At 41.5% G+C, this 12,775-nt stretch overlaps 1 long non-coding RNA gene across 1 annotated transcript in view; it reads right to left on the bottom strand.

Moving 5' to 3' along the window:
• The window catches only part of LOC102431275, a 200,250-nt gene that overhangs the window by 107,177 nt on the left and 80,298 nt on the right, over positions 1–12,775 (bottom strand). The window contains exon 3 of the long non-coding RNA XR_002830610.1: positions 6,630–6,714. This is a non-coding gene — a long non-coding RNA (uncharacterized LOC102431275). The remainder of the gene's footprint in view (positions 1–6,629; positions 6,715–12,775) is intronic.

Raw genomic sequence — 12,775 nt, 5'->3', positions numbered from 1 at the left:
CAAAGTCCAACCTCTTAAACGCTGGTTCATGGGTCGATGCTCAACTCACTGAGCCACACCAGCCGGGCAAGGGCAAGGCCATTTTCTTTAATATATATATTTTATTGATTTTTTACAGAGAGGAGGGGAGAGGGATAGAGAGTTAGAAACATCGATGAGAGAGAAACATCGATCAGCTGCCTCCTGGACACTCCCCACTGGGGATGTGCCCGCAACCAAGGTACATGCCCTTGACCAGAATCGAACCCGGGACCCTTGAGTCCGCAGGCCGATGCTCTATCCACTGAGCCAAACCGGTTAGGGCACGGCCATTTTCTTTCAGAGCCAGAGGCCTGGTCCAGCGGCCCTGCTGCAAGAGCAGGAGTCATGGCCCAGATGCGACAAGCACAGCGCTTTGGCATCCAGCTCCTGCAGCTGCCAGAGAGCATTAAACAAAGTGACTGAAAGCAAAGGAAAGGCAACAACAGAAATGCCAGCAGCGGCAGCGGCAGCAAGAGGCAGGGCCCAATTACTACTGGTTGAAGTGTGAGGAAAATTAGAGCTGGTGATGGTTCAAGGTTATGTTGAAATTCCAAAGCAGTGGGCTTGCATAACCAAGAAACATGGAAATTAAAGTATTACTGATGTTCACACTGTTTATTTCAGGACCTCGCTTTCCGTCCTACTTTGTCTCGACAAGCCTCAGTCCAGTCACACGCTAACCACCACAGAGAAGGGGGGGGGGGGAATGGAGATGCTGTGGGTGTTAAAAAAATGCACATAAATTAAGAATAGGAAAAATATCTGGCAATGCCCATTCATATTATGTGGAAATGAAGCAAACCGCCATCATTAGCAGATCCCAGTAACTTTAAAACATTTTTCAGGCAATGGGTTTCTGAATTCACCTGCCAAAGCAGTGATAACTCCTGAACCATCCACAATAACAATGATTATCTTTATGGAGCATTTATGTCCCAGACAGACACAGACACAGTGAGTCCTCAAAATAACCCTACAAAGAAAGCACAGTTATCGCCCTTTGGTAGCGGAGGGGATGGAACTTACCAAACTGAAATAGCTGGGCCCAGAAACAAAGCTACAAAGAAGAACAAACAAGATTTGAACCCCGGGCTGACCCTCTGACGGGAAGCCAGAGCTCTAAGTCACATGTCCTTTCTCCCCATGTACTGCTGCCCTCTAGCTACTACTGCCCACCCGCCTTGTCCAGCCCTTCCCTCCCCTGAGCACTCCTCACAGTTCCATGTTCCATAAATGCCACATATGTGCCGATGACTAACTGTCCAGCTTTATTTTTCTCAGATTAAAGACTTGAAGTTATCAAAGCAGAAGAAGCAACCCCAGCTCACCCTCCCGCATATCTGATGAGAATGCCCACACCAGTATGTTTGCACTTGACGCCAGCAATGTTTGTTTCCGTTTTACAGAGCAGAGCGACCCCACAGCCTCTCAACTAAGGCTCCTGTTCACCGTGCTCCCTTGTCAACTGTAGACGGCAAATAAAACATTTTATATCTGGGTACTGAAATCTGATGTCCCTTAACCCCAAGGACAGGACAAAAATGACTATCCCTCTCCATCACAGACAAGGTGGGGAGGGTCTGGGCATTGACAAAGGGTAGATATGTTTTATGCCTCATCCTTCTGGATATGGATAAAAGACCATAAAATCGAGCCCTTAAGTAATATGATCACTTTTTAAAAAAATCAGGAATTTTGTAAAGATTTGCTAAAATGAAAAAATGTAAGCAAGTTCATTGGAAAACTTATACAAATTTCAGAGTTCAGTCTGAATAAACAATATTTGTGGAAATTTTTATACTTTCTGATCAACTGAGAAAGACTGTAGAAAAGAGTTTTGTGCCAGAGATAACACTCAATGTTCACCACCTTTGTTTCCTAGTCCTCATTCCTGAAAAATGAAAACTATATTTTTCAACCCCTGGAAGGTAGGTGATGGCATATGCTGAGCCCTGGCAAATAAATTTGAGTTCTAGCAAATAAACTGTACATAGAAGAGGTGCTTTTCAGAAAAGTACCCCCTTGTAAACTGTGAATGATTATTTTATTCATCATTGATTTTCCTAACATGAGTACCATACCTTTCCGCCCACCAAGTCCCCGTGAGGCACCCTAAATTTTTTTCCTCACAATTTAAATTATTCTAGACATTTTATATCTCTCCACTTTATACTGTTAAGACTTAAAACTTTTAGCCAACCCAGTTAGACCTTTGTATAAGCGTTTTGTTTCATTCTGGAACGGTGCCTGCCTGCTTTCCCTCTCTATAACTAGGTGTCCTCCTTCCAATGGAAGGAGCCCAACTGATATGGCTAATGTTATTGCAAGCAATCCAACATCACTAGACGAGCCATGACATATCTTTCACTGATAACTTTTATTCATTTACTAATCAACTATTCAGCTCCTACCATTTATAAACCCATTGTTTTACTCCTCTTTTCAAAAGATGAAGGTAGAGGACCACCTCTGTTTACATATTCAAACTGTTAGTAAGAGATCAACTGAAGGACTTGTATGCATGCATATAAGCATAACCAATGGACACAGACTGGGGGGGTGCTGGGAGGAGGAGAAGGCATGCGCCAGGGGTAGTGGAGGCCAGAGAGAGGACAATGGGAAAAAAGGGAAACATATGTACTACTATTTGTAATACTTTAAACAATAAAATAAAATTTTAAAAAACCACACCCAATGTCTAGAAAATGACATAACATTGTCCAACCTTACACACTGGCATCATATACTTTAACTTATAAAAAAATCTCAAAGGCAAGTTGGGAATTTGGTAATCGCCCAGAGTCTCTGATGGGTTCAGAGCCTCAATTCTCCCTTCTTCACTAGCTTCCTGCCATGTAAGATGAACAGAGACTTTGCTCCCGTCGATCTCCTGTCTCTCCTTCCATTCTTCCATTTTCTCCCTGTCCTTTCTGGTTCTCAGCCCTGTGGTCCCCCTTTCTCTGGCTGGTTGTCAGCTCTGCTCCCCGTGGCTCCCTCCTGGTTATTATAGGTTCTATTTTACAGTGAAAGAGAAAAGAAAGCGAGTCTGCCCTCGGGCTGTGGGACCAGTGAGACAGATCTTTAGCTTCCTAGGCTCATTATTCCGCTGGCTTTGTGCCGGAGTCTGCACCCTGCTCATAGTCTCACCTGGGGTGTGGTCCCAGCTGATGGAAGAGAGGAGAATGAGCCAAAACCAAAAGCACTGTGACACCTACCCCAGGTCTGGCACAAGGTACAATGGAAAATGGTGAATGAAAACTCAGCCTGGTGGGAAGCCAGGTGTATATACAAATACTTTTTTATATACAAATAATTTTAACCTGCTTTGGAATTGATCAGAGCAGCAATATTTCCATCACCATCAAATCAAGTGTCTGGTAAGAGAAGTAACTGCTACTCGGCCTTGCGGGTTTCAGACAAGTTTTTAACACGAGGATATGACATTTGGATTGGCTCTCACCTGTAGCCCTCACCATAAGCCACTGGAGCATCCATGCCCCAGCTCTCTCATTACATGACTGACAACTATTCCAGTGAGTACTAACTACAGAAACCTTCATGTTCACACGTTCTGTGATGAAAAACTCTACATTCACTATCAGAGCTCCCACTTCGTTTACTTCCTGGAGTTAATCACCTTCATGTATGTATGTATTTGATCATTTTTATATGCATTCATTTGTGGCCTGTCTTCCCATCTTGAAGGTAAACTCCATGAGGGCAGGAATCTGAGTCTTGTTCCGTATTATATTCCCGGAGCCCATCTCACATCTAGTGCATAGCAGCTGCTCAATAAACAGTTATTGACTAAGTGGAGTATAACATAGTTACTTGTTTGTATGTCTATCATCTCCATTAGATGAGGAACCTCTAAAGCAGTGGTTCTCAACCTTCTGGCCCTTTAAATACAGTTCCTCATGTTGTGACCCAACCATCAAATTATTTTCGTTGCTACTTCATCACTGTAATGTTGCTACTGTGATGAATCATAATGTAAATATCTGATATGCAGGATGGTCTTAGGCGACCCCTGTGAAAGGGTCTTTCAACCGCCAAAGGGGTCGCCACCCACAGGTTGAGAACCGCTGCTCTAAAGCAAGTTTGACATGCTTGCTCTAAGGAACCGTGTTGAATTAATTTTGCAATTTCGTTTTTATATGGCAATTCCTCCTGCTCTCTCACACTTGGTAGATGCTAACAAGCTCTTTTAAAAAATTATTTATTGTTTAAAGTATTACATATGTCTCCTTTTCCCCCATTGACCTCTCCCCAGCCACTCCCGCCTCCCAACACATGCCCTCACCCCCCTAGTCTGTATCCATTGGTTATGCTTATATGCATGCATACAAGTCCTTTGGTTGATCTCTTACCCCCATCCCCCGCCACAAGCTCTTTTTTGCATAAATATAAGATTGTTATATACCCTTCCTTTTATCCATTGCTTTTGTTGGAAGGAAGGTAAAGAAATTCTAGGCTGAAAAAAATTTTTAATTTAAAAAGTGTAAGAAAAAACTAAGTTTGTGCTACTTCAAGTTGAGCAAAATAGTTCTTCCATCTCACAGGAAGAAAAACAAAGAAAACCTCTGGGACCACTTTGTACATCTATTTTGGGACAAAATAGTGACAAGATGAAATATTCAAGAATGTGACCACTAAATAGAAACCCTGTTGAAATATGTTTTGATTTTTCTCCTTGGGCACATCTTGGTAGGTTAGCAGTTTACCAGGGACGAGAGATGACATTCCCTCCCTCCCAATATTCAGTACATTCCCTTTGCCTCAAACGTGGCAAACATCTTGAATTTATTCCTTGATGTCCCAAATTCAAGATGACTTTGTGAGGTCCTTTGAGTGGCAAGGCTACTAGCCTGAAGCTGACTCAGAACCAATAGAAGTATAAACTTTTAAGATTAAGCACTGTCTGATTTAAATGTATCTCTTTACAGTAATTCTTATAGCAAGTACCCGGTGCAGCACAATCCTTGAACTAGTGGGGTCTGAAGTTATGAGATGAACTAAACTTGATATAGAAAAACAGTCAATATCCACAGTGCAAGTTTTGTAAAGCATTAGGGGAGCACATGAAAAAAGCACACGTCATATCAGGATAATGCCAAGTTCTATCACGACAGGTCTAGAGAAAAGATTGGCTACTGGAGATGATGGAGTCAGATTAAAAAATTCCATCTACCCTAATCACATGACCCACTATGGTTGAACGCTCACGCTAGCCCTATCACCAGGGCAGTTATAATTTATTGTATGTACTGGCTCAGATTTTCACCCACTAAACTCAAGAGTTCCTTGAGAGTCAGGATCAAGTCTTTGAATCCTAACACCTCACATAGTCACGTAACTGTGGCACATAATGCAGGTTCAATCAACCTTGTCAAATAATTAATTGGTTGGTTGAACAATTCGTTCAAAGTGTTGAACATTATGCAAATGTAAATAGCTCCATGAAGGAGGCTACCTCTGTTCTGTCCACATCTGACTCCAGAGCACCAAAAACACTCAACCAGCTTTCACGGATGGGCAAGTATGGTCACTCGTGTCTGTGTAGGGTACACACGGTCTCTACAGACAAAATTTTATCAACACAGTGAATGTCCTGCAAGTATCTCAAGGATGCTTAGGGCTGCAGGAAGTACCCCAGGAGCTATTTAATTCACATTCTCACTTCTTGGTTACAGAAGAGCAGGAGCTTTCTTTGTACCCAGATCCTCCCTCTGCTTGTCCATTTTACTGGTGAGGAGTGAACTTCAGGAATAAGCAGTGGTACGTATATCTTCCACGATGAACAGAAGAATAAGAAATAGAGTTTTTCAGCCTCCAACCAATAAACAAAGCTTACTTATTCAGGATGGAATTTTATTTGCACGTCAAGATCTATTGAGCCAGGATATGAGGGCCATGTGAGAAGAGGAGAAAAAAAATAAATCCCAACCACCACCACACTGGCAACAGAACACATTTTCACAGGTTAGCCCTAAAGCGAGGCATTCTTCCTTCTTGCCTCAAATTTTTGGCACCACCAAGGGACAATTTTCTGAAGGACTAGAAGGGACTCGGGAAGAGGACAATGATAATATGTGGGTGGGGTGACCATAAACACTGGAAGAGGCTGCGTGCTGCTAGATGCTACTCAGAAGCCTGATATTTCAAGGAGCCCTGAAGCAGGGTTTCCTGCCTGTTTGCTTCCTGGGTCTGTTTCTCTCTTTCCTTTTTTATTGAAAGGCATATTTTCCTATCCATTAAGATTTATGGTTTTCTGCCAACTACTTCGCTGGAACAAGTTCCCCCTTTAACTTAACAACGCACCTATTAGACTGTAATGTACCCATAAAAACTTCTCCTCAGATAGTGCTCACAAAATGCATTTCTTTAGGACTCAAGACGGAGAGAAATATAGTCTCATGAAATTTGGAACCGAGTAGCTCCCACTTGTTAACTAGGTGAATATGTCAGGCCATCGTCATATCACGAGAAAGTCACATTCAATGAAGTCAACATCTCCCAGTTCTAACAACCACAAGATCTAAGGGTTTTCGAGAACAATAAGACTGTCACTAATTTTTCTGGCTCATTATATCCTCTGTATGGCTTACCCGTTAGCTGAGCTCCAAGAAGTTTTCATCTTCATTTTCCCATCGTTGCCAGACCCATGGACTTTGTGGCATTTGCCATAGCACACTAAAAAAAAAAAAGGATCAAAAAAGGGCATTTAAAAAGAGAGAAAATTTCTTAATCATGCTTTCATAACTTTTAGTGAACAGTTGGTTTAAATTTCCAAACAACTCTTTTCCAAAGGACAGTATCAAAACACATGCAAAAAATAAAAGTCTAAATAAAGCACAATAAATTATTTCACTGCTAAGGGATTAGATTTCAAAGAGAGAAGTACACATAAGGATATGAGAGTGGACTATATTGGATCTCTGGGAATTGCTGTCAGATATTGATGAAAACAGAGAGACTGTAGGAGATCAGATAAAAGAGAGAAATGATTACATTTGGAAGAACAATGTGAAATTCGTGGCCAACAGAGATTTCACATGTAAGCTAATAGCAATCCACGAAAGAACAAAGTTGGAGCGAGTCCCACATCTTTAACCACATTTATAATCATTCAGCATCTGTAAAAATTTCTACATAGCATTTTTCCTCATTTCAAAATTTGCAAAATACCTATTTAATAGGTTTAGCATGTCAGTCGGTAATTTCGTCCACGGGCAGTGAAAAGGATTTGTGTGTGTGTTTTTTCAAACGAGTTGGGTTTTGCTGCCCTTTCGGCTCTGCCCCCAGCCAGCTGCGATCACAGGCTGGTTCGCAGCCCGGAGATGCCGTAAACAACGTGTTCTGTACATTTCAGCATCCACGCTGGTGAGAAGACGCATCGTCTTCTACTTTCATCTTCTCTCCCCCAAGATTCACACCCCCTCCATCTGGGACAGAGAGAGTCCATTTTCAGCTTGCGTACTGTCCCCTTTGTCTTCCCCATGATCACCAAAGAGCCACTGGTGGTAGAAAGGTTTCCCTCTCTGATAGAGGAGTATTGACCGTTATGTTGGAAATGATCAAAGATGACTCAAACTGAAACAAAACCTGAGGAATAAAAATTGAAAAGCCAGCTGGGACAGTAACTGGGGGATTGAGTCGGGTCAGCCCTCCAGAGGCGGGTGGTCCTGTCCCCTTCGCGATGATGTCATCGTCTCCAGATAACCTGAAGTGGTCCCAGCGTGAGCAGCCAGTAGTCTGGTTCATTTCAGCTCCATAGATGTGACTTCATTACATGATGCAAGCTTTCCAAATTGCTCCCAGTTGCGTTCTGTCCTTTTTTTCCGATCCCCTAGTTGTCTGTATTTGAATCAAGTGAACAATTAAAAAAAAAAGATAGTCGATATCAAAGGCATGTTAGAACAGCATCCTGAACCAATTAATTAATAGTATGGATCCTACCCTCATATCGGAGTGTCTGTTACAGCACAGATTTGCTTCAGGAGGGAGCATGAACACCCCAATTATGGGTCATGAGCTCCTCAATGATAGCCAATTGGTTTTGGATTGGAAACTTTTCCTATCTTTGTAGGCAACTGAAAAAAAAATACAAAAAGAAACTTGTTCATGAAAACTTGTCCATGCTACCCAAATTTTACTATAATTTATAAGCCCTTATCTGATTGGACATCAAAACTTTGTTTGGTGTTACATAAATGGGGATTCGGAAAGCTTTTTCAGCCTGCTCATGTCATCTGCCATCTCTGACACCTCCATAGTTACTCCATGTGTATGTGGCCCTCTTGTCCAGAACATTCAGAACAGAGAAACTATGGCTTGCGATTGAATTACAAAAAGAAGGATGTGTACATGGTGGGACACGGAGAGATCTCCTAGTAGGAAGAGTTTAAGAAGGGGGTGTATTTTCTCAATTTGCTTTCTCAGACCCGAAGTCTTCCCAGTTCCACTGCAAGTAGAAAACACAGCTAACAGTCCCGCCGAATTCTTCAAGAATTCATATCTGTTGGGACTTTTCAACAATATCCCCAGGACAGATTCTTGAATTTGCTTCAATCTTGATTACAGTCTACACAATGAACAAAAAGTATTTCTACACAATGGCAAATCCTAGCTGAAAATAACATTGTTTTAGTTTAGGGGGAGACTTTTTTTTTTTCAATAAAGCCTCCCACTTTGTATTTTGAAAGAAAAAAATATGCACTGGAGAGAATTGGTGTCTTCGTCATAACAAATCGAATTTTCATCTGGGACAATGTAGGCACAGTGACGAAGATATGGGCAGAAGAGCCTCCTGGTTACATGTCATGCGTGTCTATGATGGATGGATGTCTAGCTGTTTGGATGTTTTTCCTTCTCCAAGTCTCTCATCACATTCTCGTTTCCAGGAATCCAAGAGTCTAGCCTTGTGGTTAGTGGAGGTGCTCCGAGGGGAGACCCCAATCAATCGCTTAGTAGCTGTCGGCTTGGCAAGTTACTCAGCCTTCTTGAGCCTCAGTTTCCTTATTGATAAAAAGTAGTGACAACATTTCTTCCAAAATGGTTGTGGAATTGAGACAATGTGTAGAAGTGCTTCACTCACTGCCAAAAATATGGTAATTGCACTATATTTAATATTACATTGGCAAAGTTTTGAGAACAAGAGAATGATTTTCTGCTGCTTTTGGCATTCTGGCTAGGAGAAAAAAAAAACCACACAGCCTTTTAAAACGAGGAAACCCCTTTTCCTCACCCCAGGACAACACCCTCAGCCAACCAACTTGTAGTTACTGACCTCTTCCTATACCCGGTCAATGGGTTATTACTCTTCTATCAAGTACCTTCAACCTGCTCTCCTCTGAAACCCACCCACCCCTCAGTGGACTGAGCGCTCCATATCTTCATGGGCAGGGCTTTATTCCAATGTTTCATTTTATTTCCACTCTACCCTTATGACCACTCCTCGAATCCAAGTTTATTATCACGGAACTATTATTGTTGCACATCAAATTCCAAAGAAAAACAGCATCAGGCGATTTCGTTTCACTTGACGTATTATCAAACAATAAAAGACACAGGTGTAACCAAACATGTGTCCTCAGTCTGTGAAGACATGCCCCCAGGTTGACCTGCAAATTTGGTTTCATAGCACCCGCTCCTCTAAGAAAAAGAAACAAAATAAGAACAGAACGTCCCCGCTGATTACCTCTGAAGAACCTCCCTCATGTGCTGGAGATGTGTTCAACTATAAGAGGTTTTTTAAAATGGATCTTTTTAGTGGGTTTCTTATTCATAATTTGTCTGGTTTTATTCACTTTAACGATGAGCTAGATGAAAATATTCAGCTTTCAAAGCTCATAGGTATCAGTTTTCTATTCCTATCTTAAAAAAATTCCTATTTTCTATTCCAAATTTCAGTGACTTAAAAAGGGGGACCATTTTAGTCCTCTTATTTGCTCATCATTCTACAGGTCAGTCATGTGGGCTGGGTTCAGATGGGGTCATGTATATGTCCCAGTGATGAAATTGGGGCCTTATGGACTGATTAGGCCTCACTGGTACGTGTGGAAATGGGTGGTCATAGTCAGTGGGATAGTCTGGGCTGGTAGCAAGGCCCCAGAGCTCAAGAGTAGAAGCTGCAAGACCTCTGTGGACAGGTTCACATGCCACCACTTCTGCTGCATCTGTTGGTTAAGGCAAATCACATGGCCAAGCCAAGAGTCACGCATACACAGAGAGGAATTATAGCAGCCAGGTTGCAAATAATCTACCACACCACATAAACCTTTACGAGAGTAAATTAAGCCATAAACCTCATCTTCCTGATTCGTTTAGCTGACTTTTAGTCTATACTGGGATCAGGTACCAGTGATACAAGAGGGATGGATAGGGTGTCCCCCAACAATGTATACACACACTCTGAATACATTTCATTTTCAAAATTGAGCTATCAGCTGTTAAAGTGTATAGCTATTTTGGGGGGACACCCTGTATATGGCTGATGCTCTAAGGAATTTCATCTCTGGGTGGTGAGTGGCTCAATGATCCTGTGATGCGGTAACTTGTGTTTGGTTGAACTGATGAATCTGGTCAGATAACCCAGAGATGTGTGCCATCCATCACAACACAGATTGAACAAGAAGACTTCTGTGTGTTGTTTATAAACCCAACCTCATTACAACAAATTCATAGAGACAAGCAAGTCCTGAAATTTTTTTTTTCTTACCAGTGGTTGGCAAACTCATTAGTCAACAGAGCCAAATATCAACAGTACAACGATTGAAATTTCTTTTGAGAGCCAAATTTTTTAAACTTAAACTATATAGGTAGGTACATTGTTATTAACTTAATTAGGGTACTCCTAAGGCTTAGGAAGAGCCACACTCAAGGGGCCAAAGAGCCGCATGTGGCTCGAGAACCACAGTTTGCCGACCACGGGCTTAGACCAAGTTAATTATATTATCACAATTAAATGATAGCACAGGTTTTTGATCCACATTTGAGGCAGATTAGGGTAGTGGTTAAGAGCTTTGTTATGGAAAATCATCATCATCATCATCATCATCTCAATATCCTCACTATAAAATAGAGGCTATACCAGGGGTGGGCAAACTTTTTGACTCGAGGGCCACAATGGGTTCTTAAACTGGACCGGAGGGCCGGAACAAAAGCATGGATGGAGTGTTTGTGTGAACTAATATAAATTCAAAGTAAACATCATTACATAAAAGGGAACAGTCTTTTTTTTTTTTAGTTTTATTCATTTCAAACGGGCCGGATCCGGCCCGCGGGCTGTAGTTTGCCCACGGCTGGGCTATACTATAATCATGCTATTATATTGTGAAATATAGAAAAGAAAATGGACAGTGTCAAAATCTTAGTTTTCATACATAACAGTGTTGTTTTACAACCAGGGAAGAAAAAGAACCTTCTTTATAAAATGTTTGAGTAAAGATCCAACATTTAAATTCACTCAAGTGTCCACAGTTTCTCTGTTTTGCCCCCTGCTCTTCAAGAATCTTGGAAAACTAAACAAACATTACTATAAGGAGACTGCAGACATAGCATACTGGTTTAAATTAGGAATCCACTTTCTTTCCTTGAAACCATTTTTTTACCAGACACAACATAGTGTGTGTGTGTGTGTGTGTGTGTGTGTGTGTGTATTCACTAGGATGGTATCTTTATAAAAACTCAGCTTTTTGTAATGGATTTTTTTTTAGTCCCTCACTCCCCAGGAGGTATTGAGCATGGGATTATGGGAAGAAAGAACACCTACTTGACATACCCTGAATTCATTCCAGCGTGAGGCTCCGCTAATCCAGAGTCCAGCACCAACATTCATGATGTCAGAAGGCAGGCCCTCTTTCTGTGTTTTCAGTAAAAGATGTTGTTTCAGGAGCCTTATTTCCAGTTTTAAAAAAAATAGTTCTCATCTATTGCAAAGTTGTGAGGCAGTACCACTCGAATAAGTAAACATCTCTCTTCACTTAAGGTCACTACCAACCAAGGCCAGAAAATTCCTGTAGCTGACCATGCCTGACCTTAAGTTGTGATTGTTAGATTGGGTGGGTTATGTCATCACTCGAGCATTATTTAAGTATGTTTCTCCTTTTAATTCGATTTCCTGTTTTGTTTTCTCGAAACCATAAATTGTCTCTTAAGAAAGTTTACAAAATGCATATTGTTCTCCCGTGAGACCCGCGCTGTTCTTCGGCTGGGCATCGCCTGCCAGATGACTTTTTTTTTTTTAAGTTTTCCTTTTACTGGTTTTGCATAATGGTTGCAACGATTCCCAAGTAATGAAAAAAGAATGAAGAATGCGTGTCCTTTCCAGAACACAGCCACAATGTTAATGTTCAAACAAAGCAAAATAAAACAAAACAAAAACCCACCCTAATAGTGATCTGGACACCCAGCCAGCCTCCTCTCAGCTCCCTTATTGGAATTCAAGATGTTTCCTATCTTTCTCCTCTTACTCCAAATAAACTATTTGTGCTCGAAGAAAATGTGCCATGTAGGACACATGTAGTAATGTTGTTGGGGTCTAGGCTGAGCCCCAGCTCCCCTAACCAAATAGCGTAGAATTCTTGGGAGACAAGACTTGACTTTCTCTGAGGCTACATGGTCCTCATTTGTAACTAGGAGTGATGGAGTTTACTTCATGGGATTGACTTGAAGATAAAGAGAATGCAGGTGCCACTGCCTCACAGAGCTAACACGAATCTGTTGTCTATTCCAGGATGACATCATCATTTTC

Source organism: Myotis lucifugus, unplaced genomic scaffold (assembly GCF_000147115.1).
Source record: "Myotis lucifugus unplaced genomic scaffold, Myoluc2.0 scaffold_133, whole genome shotgun sequence".
NCBI lineage: Eukaryota > Metazoa > Chordata > Mammalia > Chiroptera > Vespertilionidae > Myotis > Myotis lucifugus.
Note: the sequence above shows the minus strand (reverse complement) of the source record. Positions and strands in the feature narration are given on the sequence as shown.